This window comes from Geotrypetes seraphini, chromosome 6, assembly GCF_902459505.1.
Source record: "Geotrypetes seraphini chromosome 6, aGeoSer1.1, whole genome shotgun sequence".
In the NCBI taxonomy this organism is placed as follows: Eukaryota; Metazoa; Chordata; class Amphibia; order Gymnophiona; family Dermophiidae; genus Geotrypetes; species Geotrypetes seraphini.
Window position 1 is genome coordinate 60,208,652 of NC_047089.1, and position 18,524 is coordinate 60,227,175.

An 18,524-nucleotide genomic window follows, 5' to 3' on the forward strand; every position below is an offset into this window, starting at 1 on the left:
CTCCAATCTCAACCAAGCTGGTAGATTTGAGTCTTCTGGTGTCACTAGCCATTTTGATCCCTGTCTACATAGAAATGCCAAATGATAGTCATAGAGACTAGGGAAGTTGACACCCCCGTGTTCCTTAGTGCATTTTAATTTTTTTAAGGCGATACGAGGTGTCTTAGCATTCCATAAAAATTTTACCATGGCAGATTCAAATTTTTTATAAGCAGCCATTGGAAAGAGGAATGGAATCATAGAGAGAATGTAGGTAATTTTCGGGGCTAGAACCATTTTAATAGAGTCCAAACGGCCCCACCAGGATAACTTCAGAGGTGACCATCTGGTGGTATTAGAAGTAATAATGTCCAGCGTTGGAGCTTTTTAACCACCGCTGCCGGTGACAAAAAAGCTTAACGCAGCTTTATAAAAGGGGGTTTAATTTAAAAAATTCCCAATGAAAACAATTTGCAACTAGAAAATACAGTGGGGCCCATAATCAAAAAACATAGATGTCCAAAAAGCATCCTAAAACAGCACTTGGACGTCCTAATCGCTGGGACATCCAAGTGCCGATAATCAAAACTGTCTTTCTATACATCTTACGAGGTGTTCCAGCCTCTGTATATTCAGAGCATGAGATAGGCGCGGTGGAGGCATGTTACAGACAGGCTTTGGGCAGTCTCAAGAGTGGGGTAGACATGGACATCTTGCTGCGCTAATCAAACATTTTGTAAGACATCCTGGACAGAACTTATATGTTTGGAACTAGACCTGTTTAGAAAAGTCTAAGTGTCACAAAGGTGCCCAAACTGAGCAGATGACCACTGCATGCATCAAGGTAAGACACCCCCACATACCCACAAAGATCAGAATAGAAATGTAAATACCTGTCTCCAGAACATCATCACCTGGTTTAGGAAAGCCTTGTACAGCTGTACACAGGTGTCTTAAGTAGCCTGGTGGGTGGGCTAGTGAACCATAGAGAGAAGTAGCAATATCTGCTTTCTTTTCCCCCTTCATTATTATCTCCCTTCTTTCTCTCAAACCTCAAATATCTACTCATTTCTCTCCCCTCTTTCATCCAGCATCTGACACCCTTCTATTGTATACAGTGTCTGTCTCTACTCCCTTTCCATCCAGTGTCTCCACACTCTCTCTCCCCTTCCATCAGTATTTCCCTCCTGTCTTTCCCCTGTTCCATACAGTCTGCCCCCTCTCTCCCCTTTCACTTTCACCTTCCATCACCACCCTCCTGTCTCTCCCTTCCTCCATCCAGACTTCAGTTTCCTTCTTTCTATACTTCTATACAGCTTATTTCCCCTCCCCTTTCAATCCAGCATCTCCCCTTTTATTAATATTTCCATTCTATTTTTATCTCTCCCCTTCCATACATCTGCCCCCTCTCTCCCCCTCACCTTCCATTCAGCAATTCCCCTTTCACTTCTCCTGTTCCATCATCTCCCTCCTTTTTGTACTTCCCCCCCTCCCCAACATCTGCCCTCTCTTTCCCATGTTCTATCTAGAACAGGGGTCTCAAAGTCCCTCCTTGAGGGCCGCAATCCAGTCGGGTTTTCAGGATTTCCCCAATGAATATGCATGAGATCTATGTGCATGTACTGCTTTCAATGCAAATTCATTGGGGAAATCCTGAAAACCCGACTGGATTACAGCCCTCAAGGAGGGACTTTGAGATCCCTGATCTAGAATCTGTCTTCCCACTTCTATACAAAATCTGACCCCTCTCTCCCCCCACCCTAAACCATTTCCACCAGTTTCTGACCCCTCTCTCGTCTCCCACTCTACTTCCACCAGTGTCTACCCCCTCTCTTCCCCACACCTTTTTCACTAGCACCTGCCCCCTCTCTCCCCTACCTCACATCCACCAGCATTTGCCCCCTAGTATCCCCACCACTGCTGCTGCTTTCCTGAAGCAGCAGCGGCAAACTGAAGAAAACTGGCTTTGGGACCTTCTCATACATATCTGCAGCGGCCAGTTATGCCTCGGAAGAAGAAGTGAGGTCGGAGAGGGCGGGCCGGTAGCTGGTTCCATAGCTGGTTTGTTTCAGTTTGTCGCTGCTGCTTTGGGAATCCATTTTGGAACTCAGAACTACAAGTCCCTGAATGGAGTGGAGTAAAAGCTGGACTGGATCAATCCTGTCAGGTGAATCTAGAGCCAGTTGACAACCCTGCTTGGAAAGGAAGCTAGTTCTCTTACTATAATGAATTTTGACATTTTTTGGAAGGTTTTAGACTAGAGGAAGTATTAGAGCTGCTTTACTAGCCTTGTTTGTCTTTGAGCAGGATGTAAGCCTTGTCATGTGTTTATACTTTTGAAAATATCAAGAACTGTTTGTGGAGAAGCAGCTCTGGAATTATCCAAATGTTGCTAAATTTACTCAGGAAAGGATAAAGTTCTTTTTTTCTCCGTGATGAGAAGTTTGCAATACAGGTGCTTTTTTGGTTTTTCTTTTGATTCTTTACAATGTAATGGCATGTGTTCTTAATTCCTGAATAGCTGAAGTTTTGGTTTTGTTTTTTTTTAAATTGATTCAAATAAAACGTCTTCTCTTCACTTTATACCTGGAGGCGTGTCTACAAATTGAATTGTGAGATAATAGTAAAGTCTTTGGATTTTTTTGCCAATGCCTTTCCCCTGGTTTTTAAAAACTGTTCTCTTTATTAAATCCTTAATTATATCTTTGCTCCCTTAATATTAATGGCCGAATGTATGTTGTGACTGGCTGATAATTGTCTTGGAATATTGCTGTATTTAAATTTGAGAGGTGAGATTGTAATTTATTTCTTCAGCAAGATTATCTTGTCATGTGCTTTGTGAAGCTTAATCAATAGACTGGTCGATATTCAGCCCATGGTGGTCTGCATACTTTTAAACCCTGCCCAGTTCAGGCCCACACCCAGATATTAAGGGCTGGTACATATCTAGATACCTATACTACTACTATTTATCGTTTCTATAGCACTGAAAGGCTGAACATCTGGGTCTTTGGAGGCACCCAAAAGTTATCATGATATGGCCAATATTCAATAATGTACCTCAATAACTAACCCCCCCTTTTTACAAAACCGCAATAGCAGTTTTTAGCGCAGGCCGGCATGCTGAATGCTCTGCGCTGCTCCCGACACTAAAAGAGGACATGTTTGGGGAAATCCGGATGTCCAGTAACCTTCATAAATATTCATGAGGTCTCTTTGATTTGAAAGGAAGCTCTGGAATGAGAGGGCATAGGACAGTGGTCTCAAACCCGCGGCCCGGGGGCCACAAGCGGGTTTGAGACCCTTGGTATGTTTAGCATAATCACAAAAGTATAATAAAACAGTTTCTTGATCATATGTCTCTTTAGCTATGAATTACAATATTATTATTAAGACTTAGCCAAAAGGAAAGATTTATAAACTATAAAGAGTTTTATCTCATGCAAAATTGTAATTTCTTTAATAAGACATTAACTATTTTTTCTGAGGCCTTCCAAGTACCTACAAATCCAAAATGTGGCCCTGCAAAGGGTTTGAGTTTGAGACGACTGGCATAGGATGAAGAGGAGTAATCTAAGGAAATAGTTTTTTTACAGAAAGGGTGGTAGATGCATGGAATAGTCTCTTGGTAGAGGTGGTGGAGACAAAGATTGTATTAAAGCAGAAAGGCCTCAAACAAAATATTACCCACAATAGCTTAACAAACGAGAAAAAAAGGGGGGTAATAATCAACCAAGTAATATCAAATGTCAAATTAAATATAAACTGCAAAAAAATGCTCACAAATATACCAAATAAAGTATAATAATAATAAAAAAGGAGAAGGACCTCATAATGACACAAGAATCTGATCTTAGAATCTCTTATGACACAAGCCATTCCACATCCCTATCCTTACAAACAGGTTCTAACCATCTGTCCAAATCCTCCAACCACCTACAGGTGAAGTCAATAAGCAAATTCTACACACCAAACATCTTTTTTTTTTTTAAACCCGAATCAGTTCAGTCATAAAAATGAAATTATTATTAAAGCACTGGCAACATTTATCTTAACGGTATTCTCGGACTCCAGCGCCAATTATCAAATTAGGATAGGGATCTGGAATGGCTTGAGACATAAGAGATTCTATGATCTGATCCTTGTGTCATTATGATGTCCTTCTCCTCCTTTCTTATTATACTTTATTTGGTATATTTAAGTGAGTAATTTTTGGCAGTTTATATTTAATTTGCCATTTGATATTACTTGGGAGACAAAGATTGTGTCTGAGTTCAAGACAGCATGGGACAGGCACACAGGATCTCTTAGGGAGAGGAGGAGATAGTGGATGCTGCGGATGGGCAGTCTGGATTGGCCATTTGGCCTTTATCTGCCATCATGTTTCTATTACTGCCCCTGTCTCTTCTTGCCCCTCCCCTCAGCACTGCTCTTGCCACCTCCTGCTATCCCCAAGCACTACTCCTGTCTATCTCCCCCTAAAATACCAGTTTTCCAAGCTGGGTCACAGTACTAAATGGAGTGGAGGAGTAGTCTAGTGATTAGAGCAGTTAGCTCAGCATTCTGAGGTTGTGAGTTTAATTCCCACTCCAGCTCCTTGTGACTGTGAACAAGTCACTTAATAATTAATTGCCCCGGATACATAAAAAATACCTGTCTAAAATATGTAAACCATTATACGAGCATCCCCTTTATCTTTTACATAGCAAAGCTGTGCAGGCTCTCTGCTTCCTCTGGGATGGCCCCACCTCCTCTGACATAACTTCCTCTTTCAGAGGAGGTGGGGCTGGCCCGAAGGAAGCAGCTGCAGCACGCAGAGAGCTGTGGTCCAGCATATCTTTGCTATGTATTTAGTACTGTGGCTCAGCTGGCAAAGGAGGTAACAGGAAGGAGCAAAGGAAAAGCATTATAGGTGTGTGTGTGGGAGGGGGGGGGTGCAGAGAGTAGTAATGTGGAGAAGGTCCTAGTTTGACTGGGGAGATTTAGCCTCCCCAAGCCTCTTATATCAGGTGCCTATGTTTTTAGTCCACCTCCAGTCCAGACCACCTTGGCACTAATTAGATGGTTCCACAGTGGTCAGACTGGAAAATTCAGCAGCTAAAAATCTGGATATGGCCCAGTCAGTGGGATTTAAGGTATCTCTCTCTTTAAATATTTAGGATTTTGGAGAAATTGAAAACAATGAGAAGGGAAGGGAGCTCTTGTAAAATGTTATCAGTACAGTTTTAAGGAAACCTGAGCTTGATGTAATAAGCTGTGTTAGAACATTTGTACCAAAAAAAAAATAAATTTCACATCTGATGTAGTAAACAAATCATATGCAAATCGTATGCAACCAAAAATGTGTGCAGATATGGAGAGCACACCAATTGCTATGGAAACATAAGTGCACTAGCATATGTGAGCACTAGAATCAATATTTCACGCAGACACTGTAAGAGGTACTTACCGTATTAAGTTACCTCTGTACTACTGCAGGTTAGTCCTCCTGAGGTAAATATACATTTGTGTTGCCGCAGCTGAGAACACTGTTCATTCCTGGCTGCAGGAATGCAATGATAGCAGACCTTAAGTCACACTCGCTATCTCTTAGAAGATAAAATAATCTACTGATAGCCCTGATAAATCCTTTCATCACTCCTCCATCATGACCCATATCAGGCATGAAAGCTCCCACCCCAAACTTCCCTTAGCACCTTCTAGGAGGTTCACTAGTGGCTATGGGAAGGGCAAGAATAATTTCTAGACACTCCTGGGTTCAAATTGGCACCTAGGGTCAAACTGCCAAATAAAGGCATTATTAGATTTGCATCTCATTATTACTTTACTTGCTTGCCAAAAAACATGAAAATGGCCATTTTACTGCTGCTAATGGCAGACGATCATATTTCTGTTTCCATTATATCTTCAGACTACTGTACAGATATCCCCCAGATACAAACCAGGTCTATGTGTTATGTCACTGGGGGGGCTCATTTGCAGTTGCTGAAGCATCACAACAGAATAAATGTGATGTTTATGACTAAACCTACGCTAAGAAAAAGAACTAGACAAACGTTTGCACAATGATTTTCAAAGTTTCTCACACGCAGAAGGATTTCCATATTTTTACACATAAACCCCCAGATTCTATATTGGTGACTAAAGTTGCATGTACAAATTTGGCTGCACAAACAAATTACATATGCAACTTAACAATTTTTAATGAGCCAATCGGTGCTAACTGGCCACTAACAAGCAATTATCAGCACTAATTAAAATGTATGTCAACTTTTATTCTCAGAGGTCAAAAGAAAACTCATGGCCAGTGTTTCTGTGATCAGAGCCAATGGCATAGAAAAGGGGTTGAGGGGGGGCTGTCCGCCCTGGGTGCATTCTTCCTAAGGGCATGATACCCCTCCTCCTCTCTGCTCCTTGCTGCACACGTTCACCCCTTGCCTTCCCCATACCTTCCCCGGCGCAAGGCTGCTGCCTGCGTCGGTTTTGGCGTTCTCTCTGACATCACTTCCAGGACCCATGCCTAGGAAGTAATGTCAAAGGGCGCACCAGCACCGACGTGAGCATGCTGCTCATGCCACAGAAGTCAAAAAGATACAGGGAAGGGGACGTGCACACCACCACCCCATGCGCCGCTCACCCTTACTATGCCACTAACCAGAACGCCTTCCTCAGGGGTCTAAAATACAATCAATTATCAATTACACATATATAAAATGAATGCAAGTAAATAAAATAATTGATAAAACATTTGCAAGATCATGGCCAAAGAAATGGATTAAAAAAATCTATAAGGTAAATTACACGTCTGTAGAATTAATATATATAAATAAATATAAAACGAGTGTTAGTATGTGGCAATGTAGTGGTATTAGCGCAGCAACAAACCAAAACAAGGGAAAACCAGGGTCCAACTCTCTGCAGTGAAAGACAATCCAGAACAAACAAACCAAAAAAACTGCAGGTGAATGTACACGATGAAGGCAGTCTTTATTGTGACAAATAAATCTTTTGAATAAAAACCTTTTACCAGGTAAGGGACCCTTACCTGGTAAAAGGTTTTTATTCAAAAGATTTATTTGTCACAATAAAGACTGCCTTCATCGTGTACATTCACCTGCAGTTTTTTTGGTTTGTTTGTTGTGGTATTAGCGCAGAACATTTCCACTTTCTGCCTCCAGACCCACCTCAGTACTAAAAAATAAAGTGCATTTTTTTTAGCATGCGGTAAGCATGGTGACGGGACAAAAGCGCGTGAGACAATCGTGCGCCAGTAATACAGAGCAGACAATTGCGCGCAGGACATCAGCGCGCTGGACTTAAACTTAATTTTAAAGTGCTCCGAGGGTGTGTGGGGGGGAACCCCCCACTTAAGTTAGTACTGTTGCTGCTGCCGTTGGGGGAGGTGTGGTGGGAACCCCACCACATTAGAGGAAACTGACGTTTTTCCCTAAAAAAAGGGAAATAGGCCTCTTCCCTCTATAATAGGGGGTTCCCCCCAACACCAACACCCAACGGCAGCGCAAACAGTACTAACTTAACTTCGGGGGTTCCCTCCCCAAACCCCCCTCGGAGCACTTTAAAATTAAGTTTAAGTCTGGCGCGCTGATGTCCTGTGCGCGATTGTCTGCTCTGTATTTTGTTGGCGGTATAGAAGAATTATGTTACGTTATTGTTGGAGCTTGATTGTCCTCCACGTTTTTGACTATGAACCGGTAAGCATGCATTAGTGCTTAATGCATTTTAGTAAAAGGACCCCTAAATGCCATTTTGTGCATGCCTAAAACACAGACTCAAGGTAAGCACTGATTGTAGGTTTGATCCAACCCTCCTGAGTGTAATATTCTCTTGTACTCCTCTGAAGTAGGAGGCATACAAATGAGATGGCTAACTAATCCTTTTGAACGGTTTGAATAAAGAATGAATTAATGTCATTAAACTTTTAGGAACTTTACTATCGCTAGCTTTTACAAAGCTGCAGTAGAGGTTTCTACTGCGGGCCATCGAGGTATATTCTCCGACTTTCAAAGAATTCTGTGAGAAGACAAGCGGCCATTTTCCCATTACATTGCCAGGACCTGCAGTGCTCTGGGCCAGGTTTTCTAACAATCTAATCTTTGGTTTATATGCCGGGTCATCTCCCAGTGGAGCTCGACTCGGTTCACATGTAATTAAGACTAGAGTACATAGCAGAAAACATAGAAGGAAGAACTAATTAAAAACTAAAGTACATAAGAAAAGCATAAGAAAAATAACTATAATATTATCATTTTGTTGACACTGTAGTTAAACCATTTTAAAATTGCGAGAACAACAAAGTTTTCAGGAATTTACGAAATAATTGCAGTCAGAGCACAATGCATCCTGGACCCTGTAGTTTACCCACTAATTGGCCAGCGCCCTCTACTGCTCACCGATATAACATCATCACTCCTGAGGGAGAATCCCTGACTCCCTCACAAATTCTTATGTCCTAACATTTACCTCACCAGCCCTTGGTAGAAACCTCCACTGTGGCTTTGTGAAAGGGCCCTATGTTTGTAGCTCTCCTCAAGCTAATTGGCGAGGTCTATCATCAAATCACATCATGCAGAGATTCAAAGGGATGTGGTTTGGGCTAGAATAAAATCTACAAAGTGGGGAAGAAAATTCTCCATGTTGGGTTTTACACCTGCTCAATGGCACATATAGGTCTTTAAAAAATTGCTCGTTTTGGCCTGGGCTCTACATGAGAGATTAAGTGAATCATAAGAACATAAGAATTGCCGCTACTGGGTCAGACCAGTAGTCCATCGTGCCCAGCAGTCCGCTCACACGGCAGGCCTCTGGTCAAAGACCAGTGCCCTGAGACTAGCCCTACCTTTGTACATTCTGGTTCAGCAGGAACTTGTCTAACTTTGTCTTGAATCCCTGGAGGGTGTTTTCCCCTATGACAGACTCCGGAAGAGCGTTCCAGTTTTCTACCACTCTCTGGGTGAAGAAGAACTTCCTTACGTTCGTACGGAATCTATCCCCTTTCAATTTCTTATTCCCATGTAATTTATTTCCCTCTTAAAAATGAAGCTGTTATAAATGTTGCCTCATTACTCTTGGATGAATCTCTTCAAAAAGGCTATTCATAAATCCCACTAAATAAATAAATAAGGCCGTCTTTTACTAAGCCGTGGTAGAAGTTTCTACCGCGGCCCGGGGCACTAAATGCTCCAACAGGCATAGGAATTCTATGAGCATCAGAACATTTAGCACTCCAGGCCATGGTAGAAACCTCTATCACAGCTTAGTAAAAGTGTGTGTATGTGTTTGGGGAGGATGGGGGGGGTGTTAGTTGGTTAAACTGGTGGCATTTTCAGGTTTGTAAAATATAGCAGCTACACATGGAAGTTGCTGGGCCCTTGCCATTCATTTTTTCAACGTAGATATTTTAAAATGGTTGCTTCTGCTGCAGATTCTTGCAAATACATAGGTATTTTAGGAAAGGCTTTGCGCCGGGAGATCCTTTTATAAAATACCACCGTTATTGAGCAAATCCAAAATTGGACGTTGCATTTCCTGTAGAAAATGGCACTCCATACCTATCTGGACATTCAGAAGGTTAAGCGAGCTTGACCAGAATGTTGGACATTGGGCCAGATTGTGCGGCAAGACACAGAGAGTGGTGATGAAGAAATCCTAGCCAGGGTTCGGTACTGGAACTCATTCTTTCCAACTGACATTGCTGAAGAACTTGAGGGAACAACATGCTTGTATACAAATGATGCTTCAATTTATAAGAGCAAGTATACACTGTAGGAAAGGCTGAATAAAATGAAAGGGGATGGAAAAATCTGGAAGAATGGCCTGGGCTCCATAGAATGAGTGCCAGTGTGAAAAAGAACATACATTCGTGCATTTAGGATGCAAAAATCCATTAGTCACTTACATAAGAGGACAAAAACTGGAAACCACCAAAGAACAAGATTGAGGATTAAGTATCTCAGATGACCAGAAGGCAGCCAGAACACGTAACAAAGTTACAGTAAGAGATGTTAGCAGGAGAGAAGGAAGACATTTTGCCTCTGAATGGGTCAGACTGTAAACAAAGGGCAGTATACAAAGAACTGCATGAAACATAATCTGGAAAACTGTTTATGGACATTAGAAAAATAAAAAAAAGTGGGTCAGGAAATAGTTTCTAAAATGAGATAAGGCCTGCAACACAAACCCTAAAAGGAAAGACCTTCAATTACTTAAAACACCCTTGCCAGAGGAAGGAAGGGATGGGAGGACATGAGAGAAACACCCACAGATTTGACAGACGTTAGTAACATTTAAGAAAAGGTCATGCTCTGAAAGAGTAGGGCAGACGGTACAAAGGAAACATGCAGAAATACTTCTTTGTTGAGAGAGAGAGAGATAATGGTTACTGCGGATGGGCAGATTAGATGGGCCATTTGGCCTTTATCTGCCATCATGTTTCTATGTTTCTGTTTCTATGTGGTAACGGCAGATGGGGGAAACTAGGGCCAGTGTTAGACAGTGTTCCCTCTAAGTTGTGCATGTGTACAGGCCATTTTTGCCTCTATATGTGGATCGGTTTTGACATCTACCTTGGAATGGATCGTTTGATCTAATGCCTTTTTGCTTCCTTAATTGTTGAAATCTGATTTGATTTGGTATATTGACATTTTATATTAGGGGGATATTAATGATGTTGTCTAGTTATGTCTATGTTATTTGTGGAAATTGCAAGGAAATAAGATTTTATGTTTGTGATATGTAAACCACATAAGTGTACTCTTGAAATTGCTACCTAGCAGGGAAGTGATACCTGTAATGGAAAACCCAGGTCCAACATCTCTTCCCTTCTCCTTCTGCCCGTGGTCTAGTATCTCTCCCTTTCTCTCAACCCACCTTCCCAACTGGTCTACCTTCAAGTTGTCTTTGGTGCAGTACCAATTCCCTTATCAGTGGCATAGCCAGATAGTCAATTTTGGGATGGCATGAGCTCAAAGTGGCATCTCTTTGTCTTCCCTATATGTAAAATCCAATTGCCTATTGAACAACTGCCCACCGACTATTATGAAAACAGCTCCTATCTCCTTCAAGGCTGAACTTTTTAACTGGGTTTCATCATGCATGCGTACCGGCAAATTCCCAGAGGAACTTGGTCATATCCTCATGACTCCTATTATCAAGAACCTAAAGGAGTCCGTTTCCTTGACGGCCAACTACAGACCCATTGCCAACATACCATTCTTTCTTAAACTAATGGAAGGTCTGGTTAACATCGACCTCATGGAATATTTAAAGAAGTTTAACATTCTACATGATTCTCAATCTGGCTTCCGAACAAATCACAGCACTGAAATAGTTTTGGCCTCCATGGCTGACCATCTTTTCCATTTGTTTTCCTGGGAAAAAAGTGCACTGGTACTGCAGTTCGACCTGAGCAGTGCCTTCAACCTTGTTGACATGACCTCCTGCTTAGGTGCCTTGATTCCATCAGCATTTCTGGAAAGGTACTAAACTGGTTCACGGGTTTCCTAAAAAAACGTACATACCAGGTCTACAGCGAAGGAACCTACTATCAAGCTTGGTCCAATCCCTGCGGAGTGCCACAAGGCTCCCCACTCTCCCCCTCACTTTTCAATATCTACATGGCTTCACTGGGAAATATGCTATCCGATTTAAAACTGAAATCGTATATATACGCGGATGATATAACAATTATTATTCCCATAACCTCATTGACCCAAGAGACAGAACAATTCATCTCATCCGTCCTTACCAAGGAAAAACATTGGACTATGCACTCCAAACTAAAACTGAATCCCGAAAAAACCAAGATCTTCTTGGCAAGTCCCAATAACAAGATCGTGAACACCTCTTTGAGACTAAATGGATCAGATTACCTAATTAATCCCACAACCAAAATCCTTGGCGTCACCCTGGACTAAAGCCTGACGTTTGAAGATCACACTAATGCTCAAGTCAAAAAATGCTTTATCACTCTATGGAAACTTTGTACCATTAAACAATACTTCGATTTCTTTTCCTTTCAACTGCTGGTTCAATCCCTGATCTTAAGTACCTTAGACTCCTGCAATATTATATACTTGGGATCTCTCAAGAAAACCATCAAACGACTGAGAGTCATCCAAAATGCTGTAGTCCGTCTCATTTATGGCCTCAAGAAATCAGACCATGTAAGCCCATATTACAAAAAACTACACTGGCTGCCTGTGGAAGCAAGGGTCATTTTTAAGTTTGCTTGCCTTTGCTTCAAAACCATAAAAGGTTCATCCCCATCCTATCTGCCTCACCAATTCGAATTCCCAGGCACAACTAATACACACAGTACCTACTTGTTCACTTTTCCATCCCTAAAGGGCTGCACCTACAAGAGATACCTCAATAGAACACTATCATTCCAAGCAGGCAAATGGAGCATATGTTTAACCAACTTTATCTTAAATGCACTTTCATACCAAACGTTTAGGAAGTCAATAAAAACTTATCTCTTTGACAAATTTCTCTGACTCCACGTCAACCTGATGTACTTCCAAAACACTTCCAGATAAACCTGACTAAACTTAGCATGCCAATGTAATTTCGAAAGTTCTCTGTAATGTCACTGTCTGTATACAGTCTCTTTCCTTGTAAACCGCTTAGAACTGTTTGTGGCATGGCGGTATAATAAAGTTATTATTATTCCCTTCCCACCCTTCTGCAGCCCGTGGAGCCTCTCTCTTTCCTTCCCTCCCGCCCCCTACTAAGTGCACCATCAAGCCCTGCCTGACCACCTCCAGAGCTGGAACTGCAGAAGGTAAACATGTCAGTGTTACCCTTTCCTGTAGCATTGGGCTGCATAAAGGTGCAACGCTGCTGTAGCTTGGCCCAAATGCATTGCCTGATCCACTGTGGCAAGCTCTTCCATGGCCTGCAATGAACGGGTGACTGTTGGGCTGTTATCCGCCATATGCTCGCCATGCTGCCGTAGGAGAGACTGGTGGGCCAGAACTGATTTTGGACGAACAGAGCCCGCTCAGATGCATCCATAGCTATGCCCCTGTCACATATACTGCCTTTGGCAGGCTCCAGAACTTTCCTTCAGCCATGTCCGGCTCTGTGGGAAAAGAATTGCATCAGAAGGAATGGGACCCGGCAGAGGGAAGGCTACAAGGTCAGCCTCAGGAAACATGTGTGAATTGCTGCCAATGTCTGAGACCTCTGGTGATAACGACAAGCTTGAAGGTAGATGGGGTTTGGGGTAGAGGGGGCTGTTGAGAAAGAAGATGCCAGAATGTAAGCAATGGAGAAGAGATGCTGGAACTGGGGGTGCGGAGCTGATGGAGGGATAGATGCTGGACAACAGGGAAGTTTGACCACAGGGAATAAGGAGGAAAGAAAGAGAGAGCGTATGTGTAGTGTGTGATCATGTGTGTGGGAGGAGGGAAAGTTATACTATGTATGTGTGTAGGAACATGGGAGTGTAAGTGTGGATAAACTGATTTAGGATAAGCATATAATATAGGATAAGCGTGTAATGGCGGGTGTATGTGTGCATGAGGAGAGTGTGTTGGAAGGATGAATATGAACGGGATGTGAGAGCAGTGTGCATTAAAGAATGACATGAGGACAAATTTGTCCCCGCAGGAACTCAATTTCCCTATCTGGTCCCGATGAGTTCTTTTCCTGTCCCTGTCCCATTCCTGTAAGCTCTGCCTTAACCACACAAGCCTTGAACACTTATGATTTTTAAAGTGTTTGAGGCTTGTGTAGATGAGGATGGAGTTTGCGGGAATGGGACAGGGGCAGGAAAAGAACTCATCAGGACAGGATGGAAAAATGAGTTCCCACGGGGATGGGGAAAATTTTGTCCCCATGTCATTCTCCAGTGTGCATGTGTATTGTGGAGCCTAAGAAATTTTTTTTTAAAGTCCTGTGAATACTCAAACCAAAGTTGTCATTTCAACAAATATATTCTGACATGCATTCTACAATGAATTATCATACAGTATTATAGAATGGTGAATAGCACTCACAGGGAAATGTAACTGTAAATGTTTGCTCACAGCAACCTGGTCCTTAGAGGGAACTGTGATTTTAGACTTGCTGGAGCCCAGGGCATTAATATTTGGGAAGGTGTCTGCAAAGTTGTGCCACCTTCACTTGTGGACAGTTATGGAGCCCCTTGGAGTATGGGGCCCAGGGAAATTGACTGCTTGCACCCCTGTAATGACAGCCCCGGGGGAAACATGTAGGATAAGAGGAGGAGGGAGCTTGGACAGGAAAATTCAAGTCAGTGTTTGGAGAGTGGAGACACAGTGGCTTCAGGGTTCCAAGACCGAGGTAGCCTGCTTGGAGTGAAATCTGCATTGTGACAACAGCAATAGGGCATCCGTAATGGCTGGGGCAACCTGCACAGAACCATGATTAAAGTCCAAACACTGGAAAGTTGGGTGGGGTTTTTTGTTTGTTTTTTTTGGGGGGTGGTTACAGCAATAGGAAGAAATTTTTTTTCATTCAGAGAATAGTTAAGCTCTGGAACACATTGCCAGAGGTTGTAGTAAGAGCGGATAGCATAGCTGGTTTTAAGAAAGGTTTGGACAATTTCCTGGAGGAAAAGTCCATAGTCTGTTATTGAGAAAGACATGGGGGGAAGCCACTGCTTGCCCTGGATCGGTAGCATAGAATATTGCTGCTCCTTGGGTTTTGGCCAGGTACTAGTGACCTGGATTGGCCACCGTGAGAACAGGCTACTGGGCTTGATGGACCTTTGGTCTGACCCAGTAAGGCTGTTCTTATGTTCTTATGAATGGATTATTACACAATTTGTTAATAAGATATGGAAGGGAATCTGAGTGTCAGTTGAATACTAGTCTTGTAAAAATCAGTGAGGAAAAGGAATGCAAAATTGGCTTCCAGTGATGGGAGGTCAGTGCTGAAACAGAGTTTGGACAGGCTTGGCAGAGAGAATGGAAAGCAGAGAGGCTGATGCTCTGTTACTGCCAGTGTTGACATGTGGTTAATGCAAGGGTTGTACACATATTATTGTGCATGAACCCCCCCCCTTTTAGGAAGCTGCGTTTGGCTTTTTTATCGCCATCCGCAGCAGTAAAAGCTCAGATGCTCAAAGAATTCCTATGAGCGTTGGAGCTAATACCATTGCAGCCGGAGATTAAAAAAAGCCTAACGCGGCTTCATAAAAGGAGGCCTAAATGTTCAGAGGGCTGGAGCTCCAGTGTTAACATGGGCAGTAAAGATATTTTATTGAAATGTATGGTAATGAGGTCCTTTGCTACGCACAGATGGGATCGCTGGGATGCAGAGAAGGAAATGATGGCCTATAATGCTGAAAACTTTTCACCAGCTCAGGGCAGCATAGGTTTTGAGGAGAGGAAATCTTGTTCATTTTTCACATCAAACTGTTGGTTTTGTCTTCTTTTGCAAGTGGGAGAAGGCTCCTGTAAGTTCTAAAGACAGATGGGAAAGAGCAACATATGCATGTCAGAGCAAAACTGAAAGTAAAAGCTGCTTCTACTGCATCTAAATATGAGAGTTTCAAGATTCCATTTATTAGTAACTAGTCTTTAAGCCTGTTACATTAACAGGTGCTAGAATAGACGTGTGTGTCTGTCTGTCTTTCTTTCTCTCTCCTTGGCCGCTTTCTGTCTGTCTTTCTTTCTTTCTCTCTCTTTGGCCGCTCTTTCTTTCTGTCTCTCTCTTTCCTCGGCTGTCCACCACCACCCCTTGCCTGCTCCCCCTGTCCAGCAGTAGCCCTTCTCCCTTCCTTTTACCTCCCCCGTTTCCATCAGCACCCCTTCCCTGATCCCCCTGTCCAGCAGCAGCCCTTCTCCCTTCGTTTTACTTCCCTCAGCACCCCTTACCTGATCCCCCTGTCCAATAGTACCCCTTCTCCTTTCCCTGCTCCCCCTGTCCAGCATCTGCTAGCCCGGGCAGCCTCGGGGATTTTGCTAGGCCGGCCCACCTCACATTATCGAAGTGGGCCGGCCTAGCAAATGCTCTGAGGCTGCTGCGTTTGCTGGTCCGGGGGCGAGAAGAAGCATCCTGGCAGTGGCAGTGCAGGAGTCAAACCGCCACCGCCGCTCAAATCGCTGCATGTGCCGCAAGCCAGCGCACGCACCTCAGGTGCACACACCGCAAATAGAATATGGCCACGGAAGGACACAGCACGCTGTCAGGGATCACGGCCTCCTAAGTGTGCTTGCGCGCTTAGGGTTTTATTATAGAGGATATTTGTAAGCTTCAAATTTAGGCACTGAAGAAAAAGTATTGATGTGTTCTAGCACTTTCATTTTTTGTCTGGTCATACACAAAAAACCCCATGCTTACCGCAAAATATTTGTGCACATGGGCCAGGTCCGTTTCTCCTGATCACTTTCGGTTTAATAACGCAATTTAATCACACATAGAATTTAAATATAGAAACAATGAAACGTGACTGCAGATAAAAGCCAAATGGCCCATCCAGTCTGCCTCAGCATCCACTATCTCCTCCTCTTCCTAAAAGATCTCAAATAACTGTCCCATGCTTCCTTGATTTCAGACAGTCTTTGTCTCCACCACCTCTCTTGAGAGACTATTTCACGAATCTACCACCCTTTCTGTAAAAAAAGTATTTCCTTAGATTACTCCTGAGCCCACCTCTTAACTTCATCCTATGCTCCCAGCACCACTGAGCTACTTTTTTTGTTGTTGTTGCGGTTGTCTTTCAATATTGGCCCCAGATTTAGAAACAGAGAAGGGATGTCTGGTAAATAGTGCTGCCCGATTCACGATTCGAATCGATTCAAACCCTTCAAAAACCGGCTTCCCGATTCAGCTGACCCTCCCCCTCACCCTCTAAAGCAGGAGCGGCAGCGTTGCTCTTGCTGGCCGGCCACTGCCGCACCTGCTTTAGAGGGCGAGGGGGGAGGGTCAGTCGGAAGTGCTGCTGTCCGCCTTCCTCCCCCTTGGCGTCCGGTTTCTCTCCCCTGACGTCCGGATTCCCCCCTGCACCGTTTACCTTTGAAGACCAGCCTGCAAACAAGATTGCGGTTATAGTGTCTTTCCAAACTGCTTCAGAGCTGTTTCCTCTGCAGTGGTCCTGCCCCTCCTCTGACGTCAGTCCGAAGCAGTTTTGAAAGACGCTATAACCGCGATCTTGTTTTCAGGCTTGTCTTCAAAGGTAAACGGTGCGGGGAGGCGAGGGGGAAGCCGGACACCAGTGGGAGGCCAGGGGGAACACGCAGGCCTTCCGGGGGGGTGGGGGGGTGGGTGAGCAGTCCTTCGGGATGGGATGGGGGCAGGCCTTCAGGGGGTGTCAAGCAGGCAGGACTTCAGGGGGGACAGGCCTTCAAGGGGGGGATGACAGGCCTTCAAGGGGGGGAGACAGGCCTTCAAGGGGGGGGAGACAGGCCTTCAAGGGGGGGAGACAGGCCTTCAATGGGGGGGAGACAGGCCTTCAATGGGGGGGAGACAGGCCTTCAAGGGGGGGGAGACAGGCCTTCAAGGGGGGGAAGACAGGCCTTCAAGGGGGGAAGACAGGCCTTGCAGGCCTTCAGGGGGGGGAGGCAGGCCTTCAGGGGGGACAGGCAGGCAGGTCTTCAGGGGTGGGATGCAGGCCTTCAAGGGAGGGAGACAGGCCTTCAAGGGGACACGCCTTCAAGGATGGTGGCGCAGGCCTTCAGGGGGGAACAGACCTTCAGGGGAGGGGGGCCCTGGTGTAGAAGTACATGGAGGGAGGGAGGGAGGGAAGGGGAGTTCAAAGAGACATGCATATGCCAGACTTTGGGGGGGAAGAAATAATGGGTCTAAAAATAGAGGAGAGGGAGAGAGATAAGAACATAAGAACATAAGAAGCGCCATCTCCGGATCAGACCTTCGGTCCATCAAGTCCGGCGATCCGCACACGCGGAGGCCCTGCTAGGTATACACCTGGCTTATTTTATATCCAACCATATCTTTATATGCCTCTCTCAAGGAGATATGCATCTAGTTTGCTTTTGAAGCCTAAGACTGTTGATTCCGCAATAATCTCCCCTGGGAGAGTATTCCAGATGTCAACCACTCTCTGTGTGAAGCAGAACTTCCTGATATTAGTCCTGAACTTGCCCCCCCTTAGCTTCATTTCATGTCCTCTTGTCCGTGTCAAATTGGACAATGTAAATAATCTTCTCTGCTCTATTTTGTCGATTCCTTTCAGTATTTTGAAGGTCTCGATCATATCCCCACGCAGTCTCCTTTTCTCAAGGGAGAACAATCCCAGTGTTTTAAGTCGATCCTCATATTCCAGTTTCTCCATACCCTTCACTAGTTTAGTTGCTCGTCTCTGCACCCTCTCCAGCAGTTTTATATCCTTCTTTAGATAGGGAGACCAATGTTGGACGCAGTATTCCAAGTGGGGTCTGACCATTGCCCTATAAAGCGGCATTATAACTTTCTCCGATCTACTCGAGATTCCTTTCTTTATCATACCCAACATTCTATTTGCCTTATTTGCCGCTGCCGCGCATTGTGCCGACGGCTTCAGGGTCCTATCTATCAGTACACCCAGATCCCTTTCC

At 44.1% G+C, this 18,524-nt stretch overlaps 1 protein-coding gene across 6 annotated transcripts in view; it reads right to left on the reverse strand.

The window, feature by feature from the left end:
• FAM124A (family with sequence similarity 124 member A) overlaps positions 1 to 18,524 on the reverse strand; it is a 76,092-nt gene that overhangs the window by 52,037 nt on the left and 5,531 nt on the right. For 2 of the 6 annotated variants that reach the window (XM_033949882.1, XM_033949883.1), the window contains exon 2: positions 15,265 to 15,431. The exons of the other annotated variants lie outside the window; for them this stretch is intronic. The gene's annotated coding sequence lies outside the window, so the exon portion shown is untranslated. The remainder of the gene's footprint in view (positions 1 to 15,264; positions 15,432 to 18,524) is intronic. 6 annotated transcript variants of the gene reach the window in all.